Genomic DNA, 14,319 nt, shown 5'->3' with positions numbered 1-14,319 from the left:
TGTTCCTGTGCTGCCAACATCTCTCCCCTTGCACTCAGAGCCATTATTAAGTACATCAGGAGAGACAAGCGCTGCCACACTGTGTACTGGATCACTAAAAGGGAGTGACTGACAAGAGAGGATGGGGTGCAGTGCACAGGAGGCAGTGGCTCTAACCACCCACTTACGAAGCTAGGCAGCAGGAGCGGTAACACCTTACTCAGAGGAGCATAAAACTAGACATTTAAACATTATTTATCTCTAGAATTCACCATGTGATATTTTTATATGATGTTTGACTGTGAGAAATGAAGCCAACATGTAAAACCTCAGCTCAGGGTACATTGGTGCTCTCAGAACATAAATAAACAGGGGTTTTCCCTCTCTGTAGTCGCATACATTTTCTTGACCAAGCATGGTTTTGAGCACAGTCCTGTGTCCTACCCCATCCAGCTCTCAAAAACACCCTACTCATATTAGGTTAAGTCTCTGGTCCAGGGGTAGTGGAGGAGTGAGGATGTTTCTTGTGAATTACAAATGGAACATACAGGGTAAGGAAATCAACAATCACTGTGGAAGGACCACGCTGACAAGGCAGAGTGACTAGCATGGGGACTGCAGAAGACAAGATCACTAGTGATAGAGCCACGTCTGGAAAGAAGGCAACAGCCATCTTTCACTACCCTTTGTGATTCTAAGGGAAATCATCCCAGAAGCTTTCCAGACAATATGGTCATCTATATGCATATATCAAACCCATTGAGACCCACCACCATGTAGCACTGTATCTATAACTCACCTGATCCAAAATTTGGAGAAGTGAGAAACTAAGACAAGTCAATTCAAGATGAAGAATGAATATGCTAGAGCAAAGAGAAAGAGATACCCCACCTCTCCAGGGAGATTCCTGCTACCTCCAGAGAGAGCTCCACCCACCTCCAGGGAGAGCCCCACCCACCTCCAAAAGGAGACCTACTTACCTTCAGAGAGACCCACTCACTTCCAGAGAGAGAGCTAACAACTTCTAGAGAGAGACCCACCCACTTCCAGCTCATACAACTACACTTACAGCAAGCCACACTGGGAAGAAAAAGAGCCTAGCTTTGAGTAAAAGCTGGGGCTTGACAAAGCACCATAGCCTGGACAGGACATTTTAATTTAGTCAACTCTACCATTAACAATTCAAACAGACTAGAAAGGGGTGTGCTACCTTGAAAACTCCTGTATTTCTGCTTAGAGCTAGTTAAATGTTTGCTGATTGCCTCCTGAGTATTCAGTGTAAGCTATTTGGTGTAACACTGGAGAACGCATTCAGGCTAGAGGTCAGGTTGGTGCTTCCAGAACCCTGCAAGGAGCTTTGTAAATTATGCAGCATTTTTGATAGAGTTCATTTGATTGAAAGAGAAAAAAAATCAATACCCATACAAAGTACTTAAAAGAAAAAAAATGCCAGACACATTATGGATATAACCTAGATTTCCTGCCTCCCCCGGGAAGTCCAGGCCCTTGTCCTCCCTCTGCTTTGAACTTCTACTTAATGCTACAGTAAACTGTCCACCTGATTGTCACAAGGCCTCAGGTCCAGGCAGTAAAACATTATTAGTGACCACAGAGAAGTCTTATTGACACTTCTCTGAAAAAGCAAACAGTAAGCAGGACTTCCATCCCTCTCCCCCGTGTATCTCCTAATGCCAGTAAGTTTGATTTCCTCTTGTTCCTTTTTATCTCTTGTCACAAAGACTTACATACATCCTTGTATTTGTCTGATAAATTCAGCTCTGGCAAGCTCCATCCAATAATAACCTGAGAAGTTGCCCTCTTTCCAGTTCAGCTTCAAAAGTGATTGAGAGTCCAGGAAGAGAGATGGTTCTGCCACAAAGGGGAACTTAGTGTGTCCTGGGACCTTAGAAACCACCCACACCAGGCTCACACAGAAGGAGGAATCACAAGTGTGTATTTCTAATAATTGGTCCATCAGGCTATTGGTCCCACCAACCCTGAGGCAATGCTGGAAACTCTGTCCAAGTGCTGAACCCAGAGTGGTGCCTTCTAACCAGGGAGCCCACCCCGGGGGGCCCAAGTGAGTTGGAACAGTTTCTGTGCCCTTCTAGCAGGGCACTCTGGCTACATAATACAGTTGCTGAAGACCTGGGCCAAGACAGATCCCCCACCTGAATTCAGAGTGAAGTCAGCTGCCCAGGCACACACAGAATCTGAAAGCAAGCTCTGCTTGCCCAAGGTTATCGCTAGGGGATCCATATAAGCCATCAAGTAGAATAAAGAATAAAAACCCATCCTTCTTGTAAAATCCAAAACTGTGGCTGCTTCTAAATGTGTAAAAACACAGCACTAAGACACAGGGACTTGAGAGGTCACAACTCATCCAAAGAATGTAGCCTCCATAAAATGACAGGCAGCAAAGTACTTCAGAGAATGGCCCTCCTGAAATGTTAATAGAGTTCTAGCAAGCTAGCTCAGTATGTAAGGGTGTTTGCTTCCAGGTTTAATGACCTTCATATCAACTAGAACTCACTGGGTACAAGGAGAAAAACTAAGTCTTGTACAATGTCTTCTGATCTCTAAACACTCTATGTTCATGTGTGTCTAAACTAAAACTAACTCACTCACTCTCTCTCTCTCTCTCTCTCTCTCTCTCTCTCTCTCTTATCTCTATCTCTATCTCTTTCACACAGAGATTCACTGAGACTCTCTTACATACAACCATGAACACATGATAGACACACACGCATACACATACTGACACACATAAACATAGACACATAAATATTTTAAAGTAATAAAAATATTTAAGATGTTTATCAACCTTGAAGAATATATGGTTTCAAACTTTATAAAACAATGGAAAAACAAGAAAGCAAATAACGCAACAAATATAAACCCTAAAAGAAAATAATTATTAAGTGATATCATAGGTAATATAATTGGATTGCATCATCAAGGTTTATTAGACACATAATATGATTTTCTGGAAGATGAGAAAAGGCCAGAGAGAAACCACATCTAAAGACAGAATAGATGAAAACTTTCTTGGTCTGTAGAAAAGATCACCCCATACATAAAAGCTTCATCAAATTCATCCTTAAAAGGAGTTACCAAGACACAGAACAGTCTGTTAGACATCAGTAGGAAAGGGCTATCACGAGAGCATCCTGACACAAGCAGGATATGGCTGACAGTGGACTTCATGGAATGCACTCTGCAGGACAAGAGAGAGAAAGAGACCATGTTCAATTGCTGAAGAGGAAAATGTGTCAACCAAGATTTTACCCAGTAGAGCTGTGTTTCAGACACAGTGGGGATAAGCAAAAGCACCTTCAGCCCATCACCACTGGACCTGCTTTGCAGCAACTTCAACCTGAAAGAACGGCTTCTGGCCTGTGATATCAAACACAGAAGTCAGGAGACTCGGTGGCAACTGAGAACTCATTGGTTCTCAGAATCATCTAGATTCAGAACATCTAAATCTCTAGTGATGGTGTGCAATTCATTACTGGTTTGAAGTTCAAAGGCCAAGATAACTAGAAATAACTATAGCTAAAATAAATCATGAACAGTTATATAATATACATGATGCAATTCAGAAACTAAATATTTAAAATATGGAGAGCATAATCTGATAGCTGTATGCAATAAAACTTTACTCATTACCAGCTTGATAAAAATTCAAGATGTAATATGTTTTAACATGGTAATCAAAAAAAAAAAAAACCCAAAAACCTGCAGGAGAGATATAACAACAAAATCTTTTTTTTTTTTTCGAGACAGGGTTTTTCTGTGTAGCCCTGGCTGTCCTGGAACTCACTCTCTAGACCAGGCTGGCCTCGAACTCAGAAATCCGCCTGCCTCTGCCTCCCAAGTGCTGGGATTAAAGGCGTGCACGACCACTACCCGGCACAAAATCATTTTTAATATACTACCAGAAACATCAATCATAAAGGAAGACAGCATGGAGGAAAACATAGCCTATCTACTAAAACCAAGAAAACAACGAAAAAGAGGAAGTAGTTTTTATCACCCAAAGTTAGCCTGAACGTAAACAAATTTAATTATTGAAAAATACATTTTTTTTCAAACGAAAAGATTTGTCGGCATGCTGCCTACAGTGGACTGGCTTCACATTTAAGAATGAGCGTGTACTGAACACGAAGGGATGAGAAATACAGTCCATGCAGATGGGAACGAAGGACAGCAGAGGAGAGCAATGCCCACACGAGGCAGAGTAGCCTTTAAATCAAACATCAGGGAGACAAAGACAGGCATGGTGCAGTAATAAATGCCTCAATCTGTCAAGAAGATATAACAAACCTAACATAGAGAGACAAGGTTTATATCAAAAGATGCAATAAGAATGAAATAGGTGTAGTACAGCACACTTCTTGCAAGCATAATTTTTTACACGTCTTTAATGCTATTTGATATTATGATTTCTAATATAGAGAAGACCACATCAAAATATTTAAAGGTATTTTCACAGAGGTTTTTATTTCTGTTCAAAAAGGATAAGCAGAGGACGTATCATTCAAACAATAAAGAATACACATTCTTCTCAGCACCCCATGGAACTTTCTCTGGAATTATTTGTGGCTAGTCAGAGTAATCCAAAACCCAATGAATACTATAATGAATACATACCAAAACACCTGACTTCAAATTATACTCTAGAGCCATAAGGATAAAACCAGCATGCTACTGGCATAGAAACAGACACGGACCAGTCATAAATACACACAACTACACCCATCTGATTTTTGACAAAGATGTCACAAATATACACTAGGGGAAAAAGGTATCTCTAATAAATGGTGCTGGAAAAAAAGCTGGATTTCAATGTTCAGAAAGGTGAAAATTTAATCACATGTTAGGACACAAAGCAAACCTCAACAAATACAGAAAAACTGGAATAATATCTCGAATGCTATCTGACCACAATAGAACAAAGATAAATAACAATACCAACAGAAATGACAAGAAATAATACAATCTGTGGACATTAAACAGTATACTGCTAGATAACAAATGTTTCACTGAAGAAATCAAGAAGGTAGTAGAAACTATCCTAGAATTGAATAAAAATGAAAACATAACCCATGGTGCACAAATGAAGGTGGTCTTAAGAGGGCGGTTTAAGGTAATGTATGAAACATCAGAACCCCAAAAAATAACCTGACAATGCTTGGAACAATTAGTTCCGTGCCTCTCACTACAAACAAAACTCAACTCTGTAACGGATCTCACAGAAGTCTAAAAACCCTAATACCCTGAAGCGTCTCAAGGAATAGAGAATGTATCAATTTACAGATGAGGGTAAGGACTCTTCAAGTGGGACTATGGTAGTGCAGGAAAGACAGTTGACAGGCATCTTGTGAAACTAAATAGCTTGTATGCAACAAAGAAAACATACTCCATTAAAGAGAAACCCTCAGAATTAGAGAAAGTATTTGGTATTTACACATGCAATGGAAAAGTAGTGTCTAGACAGCACAAAACAAACAAAACAAAACAAAAATCAAGAGAACAAACAAACTAAAACTTATAGGTTATGGAACTGAATGAAAAGTTCTTGTTTTAAAAGGAGAAATATAAATGGCTAGCATTTATTAACTCTTTAAAAATTGTTCAGTATCTTTAGCCACCATGAAAAAAATGTGTATAAAATTTCATCTTAACCACCTCAGAATGGCCAAAATAAGAAATATAAATGATTACAGATGTTAATGAAAACGTGGAACTTTATCCACTGTTTGTGGGGGTGCAGTCACTTTGGAAGTCAGTATGTACTTTTCTCAAAAATCTAGAAATAGAACTACCATATAACCCCGCTACTCCCATCCCAAGCACAAAATCTGGCTCTATATCTTACTAGAGAAACACTTGTACATCCGTGCCCATTGCTGCCGCAACAGCCAGGAAATGGAATCAATATAGATGCCCACCAATTGACGAATAGAATGTAATACATTTAAATGATGGAATATTATTCAAGTACAAAGAAAAATATGATCATGACATTTTCAGGAAAATGGATGAACTGGAAATTATTGTTCAAGCTGCTATGAACATACTGGAGCGTGTGTCCTTGTGGTATAGTGGAGCATTTTTTGGGTATATGCCCAGGAGTGGTACAACTGGGTCTTCAGGTAGAACTATTTCTAATTTTCTACGAAACCACCAGATTGATTTCCAGAGAGGTTACACAAGTTTGCACTCCTACCACCAATAAAGGAGTGTTCTTCTTGCTCCACCAGCATGTGCTGCTGCCTCAGCTTCCTTCTTGATCTTACCCATTCTGATGGGTGCTAGAAGATAGAATCTCAGAGTCATTTTGATTTGCATTTCCTTGATGACTAAGGACTTTGAATATTTCTTTAAGTGCTCCTCCGTCATTTGAGATTTCTCTCTTGAGAATTCTCTTTAGCTCTGTATTTATGGTTGTTTGACTATGCTTGGCACAGGGAGTGGCACTATTAGGAGGTATGACCTTGTTAGAATAGGTGTGGCCTTGTTGGAGGAATTGTCTCACTGTAGGAGTGTGCTTTGAGACCTTCCTTCTAACTTCCTGGAAGTCAGTCTTCTGTTTGTCTTCAGAACAAGATGTAGAAGCCTCAGCTCCTCCTGCACCATGCCTGCCTGAGTGCTGCCATGCTCCCACCTTGATGATAATGGACTGAACCTTTGAACCTATAAGCCAGTCCCAATTAAATGTTGTCTTTATAAACATTGCCTTGGTCCTGGTGTCTGTTCACAGCAATAAAACCCTAACTAAGACAGTATCCCATTTTTTAATTGGGTTATTTGGTTTGTTGGTCTATTGGTTGTGTCTTTTGCCTTACATAAGGTTTTTGGTTTCATGGGGTTCCATTTACCGACTGTTGATCTCAGAGCCTGAGCCATTGGTGTTCTGTTCAGGAAATTGTCTCCTGTACCAATGCACCCAAGGCTATTCCACAGTTTCTCTTCTAATAGATTTAGTGTATCTGGTTTTATGTTAAGGTCTTTGATCCACTTGGAATTGAACTTTGTGCATGGTGATAAATATGAATCTACTTACATTCTCCTACATGAAGACATCCAGTTAGACCAGCACCGTTTGTTGAAGATTCTTTCTTTTTTTTTTTTTTTCTATTGTATGGTTTTGGCTTCTTTGTCAAGAACCACGTGTCCATAGATATGTGTGGGTTTATTTCAGGATCTTCAATTCCATTGATCAACCTGTCAGTTTATATACCAATACCATGGTTGTTTTGTTTTAATTAGTGTTGCTCTGTAGTACTTGAAATCAGGGATGGTGATACCCCAGGAAGTTCTTTTATTTAAAATAAATAGGTTTAAAGAAACGACAGTAAAAACTGGCCCAAGTTAGCTCTCTGAGAAGGTCACTATCTCAAACTTCCTTTTTGGATCTTTTCAGGTTTGATATCTGTATTTATGACCCATTTTGAGCACGTATTTCCTTACAGTGATGGGTATGGGTCTAAGTTGATTTTTTTTCCTCCTGCATGTAAACAACCAAAGTGTACATTTGTATTCTTCAAAAGTTGCCATGGAAGAAGAGGGGCATTTAGCAAATCATGCACTTGATAATTCAACAGAAAGCAAGTGGGCCACTGGAAATGTGTAACCAGCATTAGCTACTTTGTGGGGGTTTCCTTCTTCCATACTTTCCCACTCTTTTTTCCATCCTTTCAATCCGCTAACCCTAGATAGAGAAAAAGCATAGCGGGAGGGGGCTGACGTTGTTGTTGTTAGTGCATGAGGCAAACAATAGTCAGCTGCTGTGGACAATCTGAAGCAGCCCCATATTCCACTCCTGGCATTAAAATGAAAACATATTCTTATAGTATTTCTGCATTGTTTTAAAGAAACCAAAACTCCAAAATTGTCACCATATTTCCCCTTTCTGTTTTAAGCCATTAGTTGTACTGCATGTAGCCAGAAATTATATACAGAGACAATTTCAGTGAAATAAGTACTTTTAAGATCAGTGGCCAAGGTTTTCAGGAGCCTTCTCCTGCTCGATTCTAATCTTTATAAATTTTGATGGTATCCATAACTTTTCACTTCACATGGAAGCATAAATACATCCATATGCACAATATAAACCTTTTGAGAGCTTCCATTCTGATATTAACACATTCTTATAGTATATAGGCTGATTTAATTCCACAGTTTTTTTTCCTATAACCCAGTGACTCTCACCTGCTGTTGTTCCTTTCTCATTAGCATTCAGAAAATTTAAAATTAACTGAGCACTATTTAGTCAGTACCTGGGGGTCTTTATTCTTCCTTTCTGTTTTATAAGCATTTCTTTTAAAGTGTGATCAGATCTTTCTGTAACTGCTTGTCCTGTAAGTTATTGTGGTATGCCTATAATATGCTTTATAATATGCAAAGAATGCTTCATATTAACAGAGCTATAGGTAGGGGCATTTTCCATCTTAATTTACACAGGTATCCCTACAATAGCCATTGTTGCCAGTAAATGTATAATTGCAAAATCAGATTTAACCCATTGAAACCCTGAGTATGTATCAATGGTATTCTGTGCAAACCTTAGTTTTCCAGATTCTGCAAAATGAAACACATTCATCTGCCAGGTTTCATTTCTTTTGGTACCTCTAGAGTTACTTCCAGCGGGTAATACAGTATGGTTATCCAAAGAACACGTAGGACATTTTCTTATAGTTTCTTTGGCTTGCTGCCAAGTGATAGAATTTTCTTCTTTAAACATTTACTGTTAACATGGTGTTTTTCATGAAAATTTGATTAACAATTGGTCAATTTCTTCATTACTTTGTGCTAATGGACCTGGCAGGCCTGTACGAGACTGAATATGGATAACGTTATGCATAGTTTCTATTTCCAATTAATCGTTGCAGTTATATAAATAACAAGGTTAATTCTGAATTATCAGGAAGAAATTCAGCAGTTTCAGCAAAACAACTCCTTCTGCATATTGAAAGTTTGTAGTTCTATTAAAAGACTGAGGGAAATCTAATAACACCGTAAGAATTGCATACAGTTATAATTTTTGAACCTAAGTATATGGGCTTTGAATTAGCTTGCTTTATTTCTCTTACTTATGGCCTGCTGCCCCTAACGTATTTACATCAGAAGAGAATGCAGGTGCTTTAGTAATCGGCATTCCTTTTACAAAACATGTATTTGTTTTACAATATAATTAGTTAGTTTTATAAACTGAAGATTTTTGCTTTTAGGATATTTGCTGTCAATTTCTCCAAAATAGTTGCTATAAGCTCTTGGCCATGGATTACCTAGAATGACATAATTTCAGCCTTAATAGAAGGTACTACAACTTCTGACAGACCTGTTCCCAACCACTGATATAGTCTTATTCTACCTTTTATGGCTAAATCAGATTTTTTGTAAGGCTTTAATTTCTTTGTGTGCTAAGAAAATATATTCCATAGTACTATTTTCCCTTTGTATAATGAGCCCAGTAAGAGAATGAATTAAAAGTAAAGTAACCAAAATACAATCAAGTTTGATATCTATGTGATCCATATGTCTGTGCGTATTGTAGTCTACTCTACCAGAATTAAGTGTCTCTGCCTCTCTCTCTCTCTCTCTCTCTCTCTCTCTCTCTCTCTCTCTCTCTCTCTTTCTCTCTGCTTCAGCTATTAACCATCTTAGACTGTTTATTTCTAAATCTCCTTGTGACATTTGAAACAAATTACTAAACTCTTGAGTAGTTAATCCAGTGGTAGGTTGTTCCCAAATTATATCTCCTATTAATTTGAAAATCGTTAAGAGTTTGCAACTGATCTCTTTCTGTTCTGTACCTTTTGTGGTTGAGTTTTTAGTTGACTTAATTTATAAGCCAAACAGTTAATAGTATCTTCTCTCTGTAGTTTTTCAGGACAAATATGTTACCCCCAGCATGGGAGAATTCTTTGTGTTTCCTTAAATATTTTCTCTAAAGTATCTGCATCAGAATCAGCCAACAATATATCATTCATGTAATGATAAATAGTGGATTGAGAAAATTGTCTATAAATTATTTCTAGTAGTTGTTGCACAAAATATTGACATAGAGTTGGACTATTTAACATTCCTTGCAAAAGAATTTTCCATTGATATCATTTTATAGGTTGAACATTGTTATAAATAGGATAAGCCTTAGGTAATAATGAAAGTAAAGGAATTCCAGGCTATAAGGGACCCATTGGTTTAATTACTTTATTTACCACTCTTAAATCTCTTAACATCCTCCATTTTCCTGGTTTCTGTCGTTTTTAAAAATAACAAATACAAGGGATTCAATGGGCTGATAGACTCTTCTATATTTTGAGCCCCCAGCTATTCCTGTACCAACTGTTCAAGTGCCTGTAATTTTGCCTTATTTAAGGGCCATTGTTTTACCTACACAGGCTTGTCTGTCAACCACTTTAAGGGTAGGGCCATTGGTACTTCAGCAGTGCTCCCTTTACAAATTTAGAAACTCAATCCCCATGATGTCCTGTGTTTGGATAATTGGCACAGCCTGCGCATGTTTTTAATGACCTATATCAAACACTCCCCCAAGAGCACCTACCATTTCACTCCTTGTTTTGTTGTGGGACGTCTCTGGGATTGCAGGAATATTAATCTGAGTGCCCCACTGTTGTAAAAGATCCCTTCTCCATAAATTTATGGGTATGCCATCCACATAAGGCCTTAACTTTTCTGTTCAGAACTTTAGTCCCACACATTTAACTCATCACACACTTTGTTTTATCTGAGATGATTTTTTTCAATTACTAGAGATTGGGTATAAACCTTTAAAAGTGGCCATTCTGGGTTCCAAGATTTTTGTAAAATGATAGTTATATCAGCTCCTGTATCCGCCAAACCTTCTACTTCAATCTCATTTACTTGGAATTTTAATTTTGGCCTCTGATTATTAACAACTATTTTCCAGAGCACACATTTCTCCCGTACTTCCAAACCATCCTGTTCTTTCTATGGTAGTAGCTTTGCCCTTGATATAGGGAAATAGTAGCAGCTGTCAGGAAATTTAATTTCTTCTTGTTTCTTCTTTGTGCCAGACCACTTAACCAACAACCAACAACCAACAGCCAACCACGACTCTCGGGGCCCTAATATTTATATACCCTCTGAAAAATCTCCGGAATATCAAATGTAACACCTTAGCAGAAATGATCAGGCACTGGCAAAATCACATCCCTGCTAGTACATGAGGCAAATCACAGTCAGCTGCTGTGGACAATCTGAAGCAGCCCCATATCCCAGACCTGGGTTTGAGATAAAAATGTATTCTTGTAATATTTTTGTGTTTTTTTTTTAAAAGAAACCAAAGTCTAAAATTACCACTACAGGGATATGTCAGAGATTTCCATGTATTCCTCAGCAAAGATGTATGGAAAAACAACAAGCACAAAAATGCTTAACATAATTAGTAACTGGCAAAATAATTCTCTCAACTATACCAAGACAACGTTACACACTTGCTGAGATGCTTATCAGAAAAAAAAAACATTATTTAGAGACTTGGCAATGATATAGAGATACTAAAAGCCTATTATACATGTATAGAAAGTAAAATTCTAAAACCACTGCTGAAAGCAGGGAGCAGGAGGGATAGTTCAGTTGGCAAAGCAGCTACTGAACAAGAATGAGAACCTTAACTCAAGCTCCAAAGCCACATAAACAGTCTGGACTTTGTAATGTGCTTATAATCCCAGCACTGGGGAGGTCCAAATAAACAGGTATATGTGACTCCTAGACAGCTAGCCTAGCCTATGTGGTAAGATCCATGTTAGTAAGAAACTCTGTCTCAAAAATCAAGGTACATGGCTCCTTAGAAATTACACTTAGGATTTGACCTCTGGCCACCGTATGTACACACACACACACACACACACACACACACACACACACATACACGCCATATATCCCATACTTACCATATGGTACAGATATTCCTGTCTACATGAGAGGACAGCTACTTCCAAAAAGACTTGTGCGCAAAGGCTTATAACATCTTGTTGGTAATATCCCCAAATCTGAAGCTTCCAGACGTCTGTCATGGCAGGAAAACACAGAAATCATAGTATCTATTCACAGTCCCACATTACTATGCAACTAATGATTTATGCTGTGATGCTAGGGTTCAAATACAAAACCATGTCATATTGTCCCTTAGTAAACACCAGAGGCTGAAGGACCCACTGGTGCTGGTTTAAGGTCTGGGAATATAGCTCCATTGGTAGCGGATTACTGAGAATATTTCACTATAGAATCTTCTTTGATCTCTATGCTTAGATCTTGATTGCTAATGTCCATCAGTGTGCCTAGACATTTTGCAGGCTGGAATTCTAACAACATTAAATCTTGATAGGGCCTTGAGGTCTAGGTGGATGTCTTCCACCCTCAGAAGTAAGAACCCTGAGATGCCACAGGTGACAAACAGTTCAGTCTTGTCTATTGTCTTCTATTTTCTTTGCTCTTAGTCTCTTTCAGTAACAATCCTGAAGTGGATACTTCAGATGCTTTACAATGGCCCAATTTACTATCAGATTTTTAATATAATATTTGTATTGATTATTTGGGTATTTCACATAATGCACCCTGATTATTCTTACTCCCTAGTCCTCCCAGGTGAGTCCTCTACTATTATAGCCTTCTCACCAAAAGGAAAGATAAAAAAAGAAAGAAAGAAGTAAGGAAGGTTAAAAGAGAGAAAGAAAGACAAACCTAATTTGTGAGGTCACCTCTCTGCGCCCCTTCCTTCCTGTGACAACACCAACCCACCACCAGAGCCAACATGACAGTTTATGGACCATGGTCAACCCTAAGTGCACCTTTATTGGCACCAAACCAAACAGCATGCAACGCAACCTGGTGGGCATGATCATCAAGCACTTGGAGCAGAAGGGGTTCTGCCTGGTAGCCAAGAAGCTCCTTGGGACTTCTGAAAAACACCTGAAGCAGCACTACATTGACCTGAAAGACTGTCCTTTCTTCCCAGGGCTGATGATGTACATGAACTCAGGGCCCATGATGGCTATGGTGGGGGGGGGAGCTCAAAGTGATGAAGGCAGATAGTGATACTGGGAGATTCTAATCCAGCCAATTCTAAGCCAGGCACAATTCAAGCAGATTTCTGCATTCAAGAAGGAACAGCACTTATAGCAGTGATTCATTGCAAAGTACTGAGAAAGAGATCAGTCTATGATTTAAGCCTGAAGACCTGATTGACTACAATTTATTGTGGCCATGAATAGCCTTATCAGTAGAGGTAGATAAACCAGAGGCCTTTTCAACATCACTGATGGATACCTGGACACAGCTCTTTATTCTACTGAGTGGATAGATCATCTTTTCTAAACAATAACAATAAAGACTTTACAACAGGAAAAAAAAAGAACTTTTAAGGTCTGGGAATATACCAATATAACTACATTGGCAGTGTTTGCCAACATGCATGGAACTCTTGGTTTGATCTCCAGCATTGCATAGCTGAGTGAGGGGTGCACATCTGCAATACCAGCACTCTGGAGGTGGAGGTGGGAGAATCTGAAGTTCAAAGGTCATCCTTAGCTCCATAGAAAGTTTGAGGCCCATGTGAGATACAGGAGACTACTTCAAAATAAATAAATATAAATAAATAGATGCCATGAAGAACATGAGTATATTTGGTTTTTGCACACCTAGCCTGGTGCAATTTTATATTACTCAGTTATGCATCTATGCCTTATGGTTTCTTAATATTCTTTTTGGAATCTTTATAAGAAAGAACAACATGGAGAGAGCACACATCACATTTGGTATAAAAACAGGACAAATGTTCTGAAGCCCTAACACACTCAGCAGAGGATGAGCAAAGAGTTTACATTATTTTATCTCTCTTGAGTAAACAGGCTGCAAGACCATGTGCAAAGATAGTGTCAAGTTTGGAGGGTCCATAAAATACCACCATCTTTTCTTCATGAAGTACAAACTGTGAGAGAATTAAAATATGATGCTTGTTGGTATTCATTGATGGGTTCCTGGAAAGATGTAAAACTCATCAGATGTTTACAAACCATCCACAGCTATATCAAACTGTGTAATATTTGCCTGCCTTCAAATAATCCCTAGATTCCTTACAACAAATCACATATTATCAATATTGCAAATATTATGTAGGGGATAACAAGAAAAATAATCTGTCCACAAGCCATATCATTGAAATGAGGCTTCCCAAATGTTTTCAGGTCTTAGCTGGTTGAGTCATACTTGGAAGCCTTTAGAGAGGGAGCAGCCATGTGGCACCCTCAAGATTCAGTTTTGACCGGAAAAAAAGTTGGTCCAATAAAT

At 38.6% G+C, this 14,319-nt stretch overlaps 1 pseudogene; it reads left to right on the top strand.

The window, feature by feature from the left end:
• The first annotated feature begins 12,801 nt into the window (after window positions 1-12,801).
• On the top strand, window positions 12,802-13,240 carry LOC114626992 (annotated as a pseudogene).
• The last annotated feature ends 1,079 nt before the right edge of the window (window positions 13,241-14,319 follow it).

The sequence above is a fragment of the Grammomys surdaster genome, unplaced genomic scaffold (assembly GCF_004785775.1).
Source record: "Grammomys surdaster isolate TR1022 unplaced genomic scaffold, NIH_TR_1.0 242, whole genome shotgun sequence".
NCBI lineage: Eukaryota > Metazoa > Chordata > Mammalia > Rodentia > Muridae > Grammomys > Grammomys surdaster.
The sequence above is the reverse complement of the archived record's forward strand: the minus strand, read 5'-3'. Positions and strand labels throughout refer to the sequence as shown.